The sequence below is a fragment of the Equus przewalskii genome, chromosome 3 (genome assembly GCF_037783145.1).
Source record: "Equus przewalskii isolate Varuska chromosome 3, EquPr2, whole genome shotgun sequence".
Lineage (NCBI taxonomy): Eukaryota > Metazoa > Chordata > Mammalia > Perissodactyla > Equidae > Equus > Equus przewalskii.
Genome location: NC_091833.1, coordinates 70,053,662 through 70,069,998, shown reverse-complemented (window position 1 = coordinate 70,069,998; position 16,337 = coordinate 70,053,662).

Sequence of the window (16,337 nt, the reverse complement as noted above, 5' to 3'; positions counted from 1 at the left end):
AACTGGCCCTGAGCTAGCATCTGTGCCCATCTTCCTCTACTTTATATGTGGGACGCGTACCACATCATGGCTTGACACGCCATGGTGAACCCCGGGCCGCCAAAGTGGAACTTGAGCACTTAACTGCTGCGCCACTGGGCTGACCTTCATTATTGTTATTTCTTAACTTAAAATCTCAGACACCCACCACTCCAAAAATAGCTGTATTGTCCCTAGGGAAAATAGAGAAGGACTTCTATTTCTTTTTGATTATCAACATTTGTTGAGAAATTGTCAGCAATTATTCATTAGGACTATGTATCTCCATCCATTTACTCATGATGGGTTTTTTAACATTATATAGGCATAAATAAAAAATTTGAAATAAAGTCTAATTATTACTATAATGAATGACTACATTGACTAAAAGAATTGTCAAAATCCTTATACAGTGTAAGAGATGAAAACAATGTGCACATACAGCCTTGATTAATACTGGGAAAAAGAGTCAGAGCTGTGTGGTGTTTTCCTGTTAGTACACACCTAAGAAAATTTCTCTTATCTAAAGAAACATAACTGTTAAACAGAGTTCCTAGCAAACCGTGACCCATAGTTTATATTGGCTCTTCCCTAGTATACACCTGGGCTGTGTCAAGCGGTGAAATAAAGACAATGTTTTTGTTGCATAATGCTTGTGCTGGAACGAGCAGCGATTTACTTCCCCTTCAATTTCTGGAATATGTGAGGGTATGAAAGGTCCAGGAAGAAGGGTTGAGCATACTGGGATGAGGGGTGAGACACAAGAGCTTCAGGGATCATATGTCAACACTGCGAAGGCCCACAGGAGACTTGCCATGCCAAATGGAGGCAGAATTAATAGTTCTGCTGCTGCTTTTTCTTTACTCCCTGCTTTCATGGGCTGAACCAGCTGTGTTTTCATGTTCTGGATTCTAAAATCGTGAACCTGTTTTTCTGTCTCCTTACTCCGAGAGACACATATCAGGCTCTCCTAAGAACTTCCTTTTCCTCTACTACTCCACTGCACTTGGGTGGGCCTAGAGATTTCTTTGTCTTCTCTAATATACCAGGAGGGGAAAGAGATGGCAAACTCCTGTTTCGCTAGACATAAAAATTCGCTAAGAGCAGATATCATCAAGATATTCTCACTTGGACCAATGTGGAGGGAAGAGAGAAAACTCAGGGAAACACACAAAATATAGAACTTCCTTTTGAATTTCCAGATTTCTGTTTATATGGACTGATTCTGGTAGGGAGATGAAAATTACAGATTTTTGTTTGGCCACTTTATGATAAGCAGAGAAAGTAGATGTCACAGGTCCTTAGCACGCTGTTTGGGCCATGAAGGTGTTAATTGCTTATTTTCCCTAATTTTGTGGCTTTATCTGAAATTCCAAGATAAGGAAAAAAAATGTTTATCTTCTTGCTCAATACATTTCATCTCTCACAGGAATGGGAATGAAGTCTATAACTACTTAAAGAATCGGATATTGCCTCCCAGGCTCTACTTTCAGGATGTTTCTGCTTTTTGTTTTGCTTTGGTTTGTTTTGCTTTGTTTTTGTTTTTTCCTATTTGATTGCGTGTTTTGTTTGTTTTGCCTTTAGATGTACAGCCATTAGAGAAACACTTGGCTAGTTCTTCTGTTTGCTCTCTCATTTAACAGTGGAAAAGTTATTTAATTCTCTGCCGCCTTAGTTGTAATTCATAGATAATATTTATGCCAAAGTGTTAGTATGAGAACAATAGAAATAATCTATGTGCTTTTCTGCTAAATAGTTCTAATTTCCACAAGACAAGACTACTTGAGAGCATTTACTCTGTCGTAGTGACTTCCCCCACCGCCCCTCATCGGGCACAGTGCCTTCCACGGACTAGATAATCAATTAAATCTGTCAAATGAATGAATGAGTAAGTGATTTTATTGGAGAAATAAAATTAACATTATCACATTATCACCCACTACATATTATAAAAATTCAGCTTAATAGTCCACATAAGAATACATTTACAAGGCAACAGTAAGAAGACGAAGCAAGTTTCAGTGGAGGGCAGTATCTTGACCAGTTATTGCCAGGACATAACGTAGGCGTGCCTCTGGGGATTCTGTACATCCTAGGCTACCAGGAGTGTCTTGAACACGCCAGAGCATGAGGTGAAACAGAATCAAAAGTTTAGAATAAATTACGGAATGAATAAATACTGTGAACTAACATCATCCCCGTTAATTTTATTCTTTCTTTTGTATAGACTGGAGAGAATTGCAGATATTATTACGTTAACATTGAGGAGGTAGAAGCGCTGGAAAATCAAATGACCTGCCATTGTCAAACAACAAAAGTGCTCCTTTTTAAACTGAATACAGCACTTTTGTGAGTGAGCCCCTAGTTATTTGGTGCCAGTTTTTATTTGAGGTTCTTCTTTAAATTCACCTTATTTTCAGCTAATGCAAAAGAAAAGCTACTCAAATCTATTAAGAACACATGTATATCAAAAGCAACAACTATTTCTGTGCTATATCCAGCATTCCAATGATCGTTTAATTTATTTTTAAAGTTTCTTGTTAGATTGAGTGTATAGGGGGGCATGGAATAGGAGTTAGCTATTGCTCTGCCTTTATGATATTCTTTCCAATTCAATTCCACCAAACCAGAAGGTGAATGTGGTCAGGCAAATTCATCAGATTATTTAACCTACAAACACCAGCAGGTAGTGACTGCTGCTTCTGGAATAATGTGATGGTACCAATATGGGATCACTCTCTTCTTTTTGCTCCGCGTTTTAAAATTATCCCTGGATTTTATTTAAATTGAATTCTGTTCTTATGGATCAGTCAAGATTTAAGTACAAAAGCATTTTTAAAGTTATAGTGCTTGCAATTTTGAGTATTTGAGATGGTCCTATTCCACTGTCTGGTTACCTAGGTAACAAACATACGACAGAGTTGGACTCCTTTTATCTGAGTCCTGCTTGATTGTGTTATATTTGTTTTGTACTTTGTAATACTCTGCAGGGGTATGTTTTATTATGTTGCTGATGCATCATATTTAAACAGCTATGAAAATGAACTGCAGTGCATGCTCAGCAGCTAATTTTCAAACTCAGAGCCTTGGGGAATATGCTGGTCACCCATATATTTAAAAGGCAAGAAGATTTAGCCAGTTTATTGCTGACCTTTAACGCTATTTTGTGAATGTTTTTATGACACCATTAAACTAGTTTGTAAATAGTAGATTTAATACTGAAACTCTGTTGGCTGCACTTTCAGGGCAGAGAAAATGCATTACTGAGTGGGGAACGGAGACGAACAGAATGCCATACGTGGATGGTCAACTTTCTTATATCCCCAGAGTCAGGAAAAAGTGTAGATAATCACAAATATGTGTGGCTATTTAGAGATACATGCACTCTTTGATCTGAATGTACATGTCTCAAATTTAGAAACATGCTATACTTCAGGCAGAATATGTAAATCTATCTCTGAGATCTATCCCTTGAGGTTTCCTGTCTTTGCAATCCTGTTGAGTATCTTTACCATGCCTATTTTTTAAATGAGATTAATTAATTAACTACCAAAAAGGTAACAGAGGACCAACCTAATGCAAAGACCAATTGAACATAACAAGTTAGTCATTTCTACGTTATGGTCAGATTTACTTTGGCAGTTGCATTCACATAAAATTGCCAGCTGATGATAATTTATAAAGAACCCTGCAAAATATGGAAGCATTATTAATTGCTTGAGTAGTTCTAGTATATAAGTCACTGTGTCCTTCTTTTTTCTTAGTGGCTTACCAGTTTACATTTCCATCAAGAGTAGACAAATGTTCTCTTTTCACCAAATCCTAGCCAGCATTTGTCATCTCCTGTCTTTCTAATAATAGCCATCCTAACAGGTGTGAGGTAACATCTCATTGTGGTTTTGATTTGCATTTCCCTGATGATTAGTGATGTTGAGCATCTTCTCATGTAACTGTTCACCATTTGTATATCTCCTTTGGAAAAACGTATTCAGGTCCTTTGCCCATTACTTAATTGGGTTATTTGGGTTTTTGCTATTGAGCTGTATATGTGCCTTGTGTATTTTTGATTTTAATTGTTTATCAGACAGATGGCTTGAAAATATTTTCTCCCATTCGGTGGGTTGCTTTTCATTTTGTTGATTTCCTTTGCTGTGCAGAAGCTTCTTAGTTTGATGTAGTCCCATTTGTTTATTTTTCCTTTTATTCTCTTGCCTGAGGAGACATATTCCAAAAGATACTACTAAGACTAAGACCAATGTCAAAGAGCACACTGCCTGTTTTCTTCTAGGACTTTTATGTTTCAGGACTTACATTCAAGTCGTTAATCCATTTTGATTTGACTTTTGCGTATGGGGTGAGATAGTTGTCCATTTTGATTCTTTTGCCTGTGGCTGTCCAGATTTCCCAACACCCTTTATTGAAGAGGCTCTCCCTTCCCCATTGTATTTTCTCAGCTCCTTTGTAATAAATTAATTGATTGTATATGGGTGGGTTTATTTCTGCACTCTCTGTTCCATTCCATTGATCTAAGAGTCTGTTTTTATGTCAATACCATAGTGTTTTGATTACTATAGCTTTGTAATATAGTTTGAAATCAGGAAGTGAGCTACTCAGCTTTGCTTTTTCTTCTCAAGATTTCTTTGCTTAATCATGGACTTTTGTGTTTCTATACAAATTTTAGTATTGTGTTTTCTATTTCTGTGAAAAATGCCATTAGGATTTTGACAGAGATTGCATTAAATCTGTCTATCACTTTGAGAAATATGGACATTTTAATAATATTAATCTTTCCTATCCATGAACATGAAATATCCATCCATTTACTTGTGCCGCCTTCAATTTTTTAGCAATGTTTTGTCGATTTCAGTGTGCAGCTCTTTCACCTCTTTGGTTAAAGTTATTCCTAAGTGTTTTATTCTTTTTGATGCTATTATGAGTGAGATTGTTTTCTTAACTTCTCTTTCCAAAAGTTTGTTATTAGTGTATAGAAATGCAACTAGATTTGCATATTGATTTTACATCCTGAAACTTTCTGAATTCATTGATTAATTCTAACAGTTTTTTGGTGGAATATTTAGGATTTTCTATATATAAGATCATGTCATCTTCAAACAGAGATAATTTACTTCTTTTCTTATAATCTGGATGCTTTTTATATCTTTGTCTTGCCTCATTACTCTGACTAGGAATTCCAGTACTATGGTGAATGATTTTATTATAAGGGTGTAAACAAATAAACTTTAATAGCAATATTATGCCTATGCAAAATTAAAATTCATTTTTTTGCATTTGTTAAAAGGACAAAGTTTTGTTGGACTATTGCTGTGCATTTAATAAGAGAGAATAAAAGGTTTTTCTTTATTTTTTGGCTAATCAACCTGGAAACCAAAGATTTTGTGTCATACCAAAACAATTTCTTGTGCTTTGTGTTTTTATCTTGCCTTTGATTACTTGGGAGAATTGAGTCTTCACTATTAAAAGAGCTAAGATTTGTTACAAGCACTAAAGGTTTTTTACAACTGTAACTTTCTGTGTTTGCATTAGAAGTCTTTATCAATTTGGCTGAATAGATAACTAAGATCATATTTAATGAAGTGTTCAAAACTTTTGATTATTTTTTTACAAACTTCTCATAAGCAAATTATGAAGGTTTTTGACCTCAAACTAATTTTGGAATTTTCCAGAAGGCCCCTGGAACTTCTCAAAAGATTTGTTCTCTTATAAAAGAGAGATGTTAAATTAATTAGGCTTATTTGATATGTTTAAATTACATTGGAGACATTGTCAAATAAGAAAGGATGCTAAACCTTCTTTAAGTTACAGTTGTATGGATATATGTTATTGAGGTAAGTATTCCAGAAATCATATGAAATTCCTAGAAATCTGATATATCCTGGTATAACGTTATTATTCATAATTCTTATTTTTTTTGAGGAAGATTAGCCCTGAGCTAACATCTGTGCCCATCTTCCTCTACTTTATATGTGGGATGCCTATCACAGCATGGCTTGCCAAGCGGTGCCATGTCCACACCCGAGATCTGAACTGGCAAACCCTGAGCCACCGAAGCAGAACGTACAGACTTAACCAATGCACCACTGGGACAGTCCCATAATTCTAATTATTATCGTAAAATGTGTATAACAGAATAATGAAATATCCTTGTCAATTGTGTTTTAATGAACTCTCATCAGATCTTCAACCACGGCAACTTTTAAATATTTTGACATTTACAGATAGTTATTGTTTTTCTCTGATGCTTTTGGAGAAGTTCTTCTTCAAGAGATATAAGAAAATGACACTGACAAGTACAAATTTCTGATAACTTTAAGATGATACCGCTGACTTGGGTAAGAATTTTCTGAACTCTAATGAAGAAACTGATGGAGTCATAAAACTGCTAACCCAAGACTAATTATTAATCAATGATTAATTACATGGGACTTAATGAACCCATGAAGATGATTATAATTTCCATGACTTTGTTTGAAACATTGCTACTTCTTCAGTGTTTTATTTTTCCAGAGTTGAAGAGCTTTATTCCCCCTTGTTTTAAGCTATCTACACCTTAAAGCAATTTGATGAAATATACTTTTGTAAATAAAAATAGAATATTTATCTTTTTCTCTTACCTGATTCCTCCAGAATTCTGAAACTCTTCTTGAATATTCTTGCTTTTCATGATAATAAAAGTAGTTGCATACATTCAATAAGAATCTATCCTCCTTATAATAGGGCACTATCGGGCAAGTCCCTGGCTTGGCTTCTTAGCCTAAAGGGGTTTCTAAAAATCTAATCTGAGATTCTCTATTACAAGAGAGTTTTAAGAAATTAAGGTGGATTTTATGGAGTCAAGAAAGCCTATTTGATATCACCAAAGCTTTAACTGGAACATCATATTAGAAAATATATGTAAAATTACTATTCTTGCTGCACTTATGTAAATAATCAAGCCAAGTTTAATGAGATTAGACTATTTTGCAAATAAGTCTTACTGTGAGGATCTCTGCTAGAAATTGAAGTAATTTCAGAGAGAAAAATTAGGTTTCAGTAGAAGACTAAAACATACCATTGTGCATATCAGATTCTAGCTCTGTTCCTTGTCTTTGAGGTTTTGTTATCTACCTTTAAACTGGACTGGATCCTAAACTCTTCTAGTTTCCTCCAATATCTAGCTACAACTCTCCAAACTAATGTTTCCAATTTTCTTCCACCTTCTGACTTGGAGTAACTGAGAACAAAAACTGCCCTTTTCCTAGGGAACCCTCATACACTGTTGGTGGGAATGCAAACTTGTACAGCCACTATGGAAAACAGTATGGAGATTCCTCAAAAAGTTAAGAATAGAAATACCTTATGACCCAGCCATCCCACTACTGGGTAGATATCCTAAGAACCTGAAATCAGCAATTTCAGAAGCTCTATGCACCCCTATCTTCATTGCAGCATTATTCACAATAGCCAAGTCATGGAACCAACCTAAGTGCCCAGCAACTGATGATTGGATAAAGAAGTTGTGGTATATATATACAATGGAATACTACTCAGCCATAAAAAAGGACAAAGTTGTCCCATTCACAACAACATGGATAGACCTTGAGAGTATTATGTTGAGTGAAATAAGCCAGACAGAGAAATATGAACTTGGTATGACTCCACTTATAGGTGGTAGTTAACGTATGGACAAAGAGAACTGATCCGTGGTTGTCAGGGGAAAGGGGGGTGGGGGGAGGGCACTAGGGGTGAAGTGGTGTAACTACAACATGACTAATAATAATGTACAACTGTAATTTCACAAGGATGTTAACTTTTATAACCTTAATAAAAAAAATAAATTAAAAAGAAAACTGCCCTTTTCCTGAAGCCCTGAAAACTTAAGCTGGACAGCAAATATCAACTTCAGAGAAATCACCACAATGGCTCATTTACGACCAACTTTTGTTTCTGTTGCTGTGTGGGTCACTCAGAAAGTTCTTCAGAACACCTGATGACGTCATTAGAGACATTCAAACTACGAAAGTGTTAGAGCCCAACATCTCGAAGTCTTCTCAACTGGCTACCTTCTGAACTCATAGACTGATTTGTAGTCTGCTCTAACCATCAACCTCTATTTTTCTTTTGTTTTCATAAAAATGCTTCCTATTAAATCCTGACTGCTGCCACCATATACCATATGCCACCATATACGCCTAACTTTGGGAGCCCACCTGCAACATCCAACTCCTGAAATGAGACACAGCTGTTTAACTGAACTGACCTATTTTCAAGACTAAAAGACATTTAATATGATGGAGCAATATGCCAACTCAACTTCTAGGCTATTAAACCTCTCAGGGAAATTTCAAAAACACGGATTAAAAAATGACAAAATATGCCTCTTTGTCACAGGATTATTTTGCGCTAGTAAGGTGGTTTTAAATACAGTCATGTGTCACTTACAAAATGGATGCCTTCTGAGAAATGCATCATTAGGTCATTTTGTCATTGAGCAAACATCAAAGAGTATACTTTCACAAACCTAGATGGTATAGCCTACTACACACATATGCTATGTGGTAGGGATCTTATGGGACTACTATTGTATATATAGTCCATCATTGACTGAAACAGTGTTATGTAGTGCATGACTGTAATAGATTTGCTTTAGATTCATTGGCTGTACAAGGAGGAATCTATGCCTTAGCAACCACCTCCTGTTGTACCTAGATCAATACCTCTGGTACTCTAGAAATTCAAATACAAGAAATTAACAAGTCACTTGACTAAACAGCTTGATGCTTCTGTATATACATTCTTTAATTTATTTTATACCAACTGGTTTGGTTCATGGGGGCCCTTGGTAAGGAGTATACTTTAGTATCTTGGTATTATCCTCCAGATAATCATCATTGTAGTCTCTCTGGTGCACTGTATTCTCTCAAAGGTCGCAGCCATCAGTAGTACATATATGGCCTCATTGCGCCTGGAGAAACAAAACGAGATGAACAATGAGATGGAAAGCAAAAACAATTCTTCCACAGACATGGCATCATAACCTATGAGTTTCATGATGCAAGAGCAACTTAACTGTAGTGGTAACTAATAGTGGTGCTATTGCCAAATTTTTGCTCAATGTCTCATGTATGAGAGGATGACCAAAGAGGGAAATTAAAGTATTTAAACAAGGAGGCCATAAGACTGAGTGGGCTCTAACGCTTTGGTAGCCTACATAAGCAAACCAAAAACTAAGCCAAAGTCAATGCACTTGTATCTGAAAAAGTGAAATTTAAGAACAATTCATCACAACTAGTCTTTCTCAAATAAGGCAACTTGTTAAGCTATAGCCAATCAAATAATTTATTTGCTTTGATCTATATAAAAACCTTGACCCTCACTCCTGTGAGTGGAGCACTCCTAACAACTTTTGATTTGGTGCTGCCTGGTCCAAATCTAATTTGCTCAATCAAAATCTTCAAAATTTTAATATGCCTCAGTTTACCTTTTAACATTACCAAAATGTATATGCAGATTGCTCTGATACTTCTAGAATAACAAAGTAGAAAGAGGACTAAATATAGAATCAGTACCTCTATAGTTTTGCTTCTAACTGATATCAATGTTTAAACGTGATGATGATTTTAGATAACGTTAACTGCTCTTCAGATATGCAGCAAATCCTTTAACCGATGAACATCATTTGTAAGTTGAAACACTTCTTATAGTTAAGTCTGAGTTTGTCTCAGTTTCACAGTGCTTCCTTATGTCACCACCAACCAATTTAAAATGGCTTGGACAGTGAGCCTACTTGTAATTTAGGATGAGATTATCCCTTTAATATATGCCATGTATAATATTCTGATATTCCTAAATCTCTTTTGATACTTTAGAACCTCTTCCCTTTTTATATAGATTTCAGCTTTGAATGGTAAAATGTTAACCTTTGGCACAGATTTAGATATTTTAGGTTGAAACACTCGATATAAACTATCACTGTTGCAGTCTATCCTTATGAGATCTTAAGGTTCTTGGCAAAATGCATGTGTTTTTAAGTCTTGGAGCAAAACTATCTTGCAGTTCAAGAGAAATTAAATGATCACTTAAGGTGAATATTTTTCTTTCTTTCTCCTCTTCAACATAACCAATCTCTTCTGCATAATTACTCCATGTTGAGCCTCACATCTCTTCAAGTTTGGATCCTCTAAAGAGATCATCCAATACAATATCAGTACACTAAACTCATCCATCACCTTCCAGATATTTCTACCAGAGATTTTTCATAGGAGGCTAACCATTTCACTGTGTAAATATTTTTCAACTACAAAAAAGTTTTTTTTTTAATATTTTTTTTTCTGTTGAAGTAGTTTCCTTATAGAGGATCCGACTAAAATGCGGTATTGTAGTTGGGAAAAGGAAAGCAGCTGAGATAACACAAGAGAGACTGGTACAAAAATATGCAGTTTTTCAGAACTTTGTCAGCACTCCAGAACGGCCCTAAACCCTAGTTAGATTACATAGCTTTAGGATATTTATAAAACTTTCTATATAGGAAGTTTTAATCTTCGTTTTAATTTATCATATGTACATTATATGTAAGGGAGAAACTTTGAGTCCATATCTCACTTTTAAACTGATCTGGAGATAATTGTTAAATATTCATATCAGAATAGACTTATATGTATCAGAAGTGCTAAATTCTCTTACACAATAAAGTATAATCCCTCTGGCAGTGTATGTTCCTGTTGAGTAGTAAATGGTCTTAATTTAAACAGAAGTCATGATCTCTGCTCAGTTTAATAATTTAAAATGACAATAGTTTTGTTTCTTCACCTGGCTATCTCTATTCAGTGTTTTACTAAAAACCTAGAAATAAAATATTGAGTGACAATTTCATGGCTAATAAATTGCCATTGCTTAAAAATATATAGTTATTTTAGCAGTATTTTTGAGAGTTTGCTGTGGTTAAGATGATTCTACTGTAGATTCTTATAAGGGTTGGAAGTCAAGCCAAGAATCTAGGGAGAATTTCCCCAGTGGAAGTTGCAGAAAGTGAATTTTATCTCAATGCATTAAAAATACCAAAGACAGGAAAACAGATAATAAAGTGAAAGGGATGTGAGTAAATACTATTTTTATATAAATGGATATATATACAAATATATACAATATGCATGAGGGTGTATAAATGATCATCTCTGATGTCACAATTAAAATCTTCTTTCCAAAAATGAGTATCACTTTATTATTTGGTAGTAATAAAGGAAACAACTCAGTAGTCATGTCCACAAATTCCATTCAGCCCAGATCATTATATTTTCTCTTTTTATTATAAAGTAGATATATTTCCATGAAAATTTAAGCATAACTGTTATGAATGTAATTCAAAAGGTTTACACATATACTGTAGAGTCATATTTTAAATAATGATAATTTCATTACTGAAAATATGTGAATATTTATGAAATACACAAATCTTATATGGTGTTTTGAAAATCATATGTACTACATAGAATGCATATATTTTGAATACATGATTTGAGTCAATTTTCATTCACTTTTTATAGAAAATGTAATCCCAGCTCCATTTGCGGTTTATAATTTAGTTTCCAAAATGGTGCATTATTATGGTTAGATATTATTCCTTTTTTGCTGTATCTTTTCATTCATTGAATGGATATTTAATGGGTACTTGCAATTCTGTGTACTAAAGAAGATTCTATGCTTTTTCTCTGTAAGATATTAAGTATATCTTTATTTTTAAAGGTCACATAAGATATTTACTATTTTTACTTTCATTATATACACACACACACAAAAGAAAACACACAAAAGAAGAAGTACTATCCTAATCAAGTACTAAACAAGTACTTATGCTAATCAACATAATAAGTCTCCTTGAAGTATAATCCAAAAGGCCTAATTAAAATTTCATTTAAACTTATTAAGAAATGTAAAAAGTACAAAGTCATCATAATATTACTTCCTTCAAAACTACTGTTTTCTTTCTAAATCTTAATATCTATATTGCATATCTTTGATATTCTTGTCTGGATAAATTAAAGAGTACTACGTTTCAAAAATGCACTATGTTTTTTGCATACTACAATAAAATGAGTTTAATTTTGGCTTACTTATTTGATGGGATGGTTAGCTATTTCCTACCAGATTAATCTTCCAAGAATTTTCAAATCAGCCAGTATTTATAAAGTGCCTATTTTAGTACAAAATATAAATGTGAAATATAAATTAAGCTCCTTTTTATACTAATTTAATTAACATTTAAACTGATTTCAGGTCCAAAAATAAAATCATGATTTTATGATATAGCTTGGTATGCCTTATTTGAAGTTCAATTTGTTTATTTCACTAATTTAATTGACCATGCTTTTGAGTATGAAAAAGATGGCGAATCAGAATCCAAGATCAATCATGTAGCCTTACCCTTAAATTCAGAGGAAAGAAAGTATGATTCATAAAAACTTGTATATAGCTTTAATAGTTTATGTAGATTGCCATGTGGTTGTTCTGGCAGTATCAATCAGAACCAATAATGAAAGATGCCAGAAAGAATAAATCTATGAAATGTGGCCTAGTTTTTCATTGAAATAGTTGACACATGGAATAAATATAAAAACAATCTAAGATCTATTTTCTCTAGTTGTTCCATATGATACATGATATTTCTTATTATGTACAGATGCAAAAAATAAGGAAAACCTTTTTAAATACATCAAAAAATGATCTCATGAAATATTTTTCACAATATATGAGATATTAGGAAGCTCCTTTTAGCTCTTACTCGATACATAAATTGAAATCATTTTTAGATATAGCAGTCATGAAAAAGGCATTGTAGCTCATAAACATTTTGACTAATTTAAACTTACTTTACATAGATTATTGACTCTCAAAAATTTATAATACAATCAAGTATAATAATATGCAATAAAATGCATATAAATTGTCACGAAATAAATAGGATTTTCTTTCTAGCATATAGTTTCTTCTGGGAATGCGCCCTCTGCCTCACATCCCATTCCCTCTTTTCATGACTCTCAGCAAGAAGGTCTTATAGAAATTGCTTCCAGCCCAAAGATTTTGGTCTGACATAAAATACTCTAAAAAAATTGATAAATTAATCCTGTGTCTTTTCATTATTATGGATTAGAGGAAAAAGTATACCCTGTATTTCTGCCCTAGCTAAAAGAGAATGATGTAAAATTAAAGAGTCACAAGAATCCATGGTTCTTGCATGTGTATCAGTGCCATAAGAAGAACATTTACATGCGGGGAAGTAAACACGCACATTTACAAAAGGGAACAAAAGAAATGGAGGAAAAGTCCTTGGGGCATGCAAGCTCCCATTTCCAGTTCTTACTGAGATCCAGTCAAATGTCTACACTAGTGTTTGGTGTAAAACTTCTACATCCATATTGATAATTCCCTTTGGCTTATGTCAATTTAAGTTGCATTTCAATCACTTAAATCCAAAGACACCTAATTAAAAAGAAAGCTAAATGATATCCAATGCTGTATTTTAGAAGCCACTTCAAGACTCTACAGAGTCTCGAGCCATCATTAATCCATGTTTTGAAATGCGATGTACTCATAATATTTGGGTACTAGAATTTATTAATACAGATGTTTGTTTTTTCATAAATTTATTTTTCACATTTCACCATTTTTTATTAGGTTTCTTTCTCAGTATTGACTTATAGGCTCTTCAGAAGTGCTGTGTGCTCTTGTTCTGTACTTTCTCTGTGTTTACACTGTGAGAACTTTGTTGTACAAACACATATATCCACCACACACATACGCCTGTGTATGTATACATACACACACACACACACTGGCTTAGAAAACTATAGGAGCAAATGTAACTGTTACTCTATTAATGTTCTTAGTCTTCAAAGTGATATATTGTATTTCTTACACAGAAAATATTCTTATGAAAATTTATTCAATACAAAGGGCTTAGAAACATTAAAAATGATAAGATGTTTATCAAAATACAAGACACAACTTCTGTCCACTCAATAATGTGATCAAAGTCCAGATGCTAATGTTTGGGTGGTCCATTGTATGTCCGAATACGCATTGACTAGTGGTAGTTTGACTTTGTAGATGCCTGCCTTCACTTGTCTCTGAGCTTCTCGACTAGTCTGTGAGTAACATAAGAGAGAAAACAATTCCTCACATATAAATTTCCACCATCGATCGCAATGCGACTCACCAAATTACACAAACACCAGCATTGTGGGTTTTGAAGTAAAATAGACATGGGATGAAATCCTGGATAGACCATTTATCCGATCTATTCATTCGCTTATCTCCAAACCTATTTTCTCATGTATAAAATATTGATAAACCACTATTTTCATGCAGTAGTTAAGTAATTGAATATAAATCCCCAGTTTAATGTCTAGTTCATAGTAAGTGTTCAATTTAAAGGAGTAGCTTCTATTCTCCTTTATATTGTTAATAATTATGCTCAATTAATGTTTTTATAAAAGAAATTGTGAAGTACTCTTAGAAATAAAAGGAACCTTAAAAAGTATATAAGAGTCTTTCCACTGTATTTAATTAAGCTAAATATTTTCAAACATTTTCAAAAACAAGAGAGAAAAGTGATTATCCATATTATAAAAGAGAGCAGTGCACTACATTTAATTAATCCCATAATTGGTGACTTTCTCACGTTTTTGTACCTTAAAATCTTTCTCTGGGATAACCACAGTCAAACTAATTTTGTATGATATTTAATATATGAATAGTAATAGGAAATATATATAACCATTTAATTTCTAAAAATAGCAATGAATAAAATCATTTCTTACCCTTTATGATTTCATTTACTGCACTTTCATTCTACATTGTCCACCACTTATGATGGCAAGAAGATCCCATTAAGAATTCTTTTAAACCTGACAATGTATCAGAATTTGTATTTCGTTGAAAAGATGGGAAAAACAAAGGTAGGTACAAGACAATCCATTCCCTACATGGTTAATATTTATTGTGTGCTGGTACCCCTATACTTTTATATCTTCATGTGTGTGTGTGTATTTTTATTTAATCATCACAAATATGTCAGTCTTTTTTTTTCTCAAGCATGAAAAACTAGTTCCATAACACATTTCATCTTGATCTTTCAGAGTTCCTTGCTCCTTTATGTCAGTCAAATCTTAATTTATATATTACCTTCTCAAGAGAACTCTGAAAACTCAATTAGCCACCCAAGCTCTTGTTACACTATGCTGTAAATTGCCTATTAAACCATAGCCCTTCTTAATTCTCTGCATCACAGTTACTGATATATGATATTCCTGTTGCTTTATTTATTTATTTACCTAGAATAAAAGATCTTTTTAATAATCCAATTTTCAAGGCTCAGTGCATTAATGAATTCTCTTCTCCATTTCACTTATTTCATTCAACCAGCATTGGGCTTAACAAAGAAAACAGTGTAAACAACACAATAAATACTCAATGAGTTAAAATAAATGCTCCAGTCTTTCCACCTGTCATAAAAAGAAATTTTTCCAGGGGCCAGCCCCGTGTGTGGTGGTTAGGTTCATGCACTCCACCTCGGCAGCCTGGGGTTGGTGGGTTTGGATCCTGGGCATAGAACTACACACTACTCATTGGTCCATGCTGTGTTGGCATCCCAGATACAAAAAACAGAGGAAGCTTGGCACAGATGTCAGCGCAGGGCCAATCTTTCTCACCAAAAAAAAAAAAAAAAAAGAAAGAAAGAAAGAAAGAAAAGAAATTTTTCCAGAGATAACATGAAGGAAAAGGATTTATACTTAGATAACAAATATTTAATGAGGATTAACTGTTAGTACTAGCTCAGTTGTCTAAGCATTAGCCTTGATTAAAATTTGTAGAGTATAATTTCACTCCTGAAAAGGATAACAGAAGTTTAAAATGAGAAAAAACCATGAAAGATAATCCAATAACAGCATCTGAAAAATCAAAAATTTATAATAATGGAGAATTTAAGTACTTACAAACTTCATTCAAAAATATACATATGATATCTATATCTATAAATATATATCTATAATCTCTATCTATAAATATAGATAAACCTATATCTATAAATATATATGCTTATGAATATATACACATGCATATTGATATGTGCTTGTGTATGTATGTTTTATACATATATATGAAAACATGTGCCTAAAATAATATGTTTTCTGTGCATATACCTTATGTTCTGTAATCTGGTTAGACAAAGATTAAGTATTACAAGATTCACTCCAAACAAGTGTATAAATAAATGTTTTCATATTTTTGAAATACATTTTCCTACTAAATGTAGAATAAAGTTA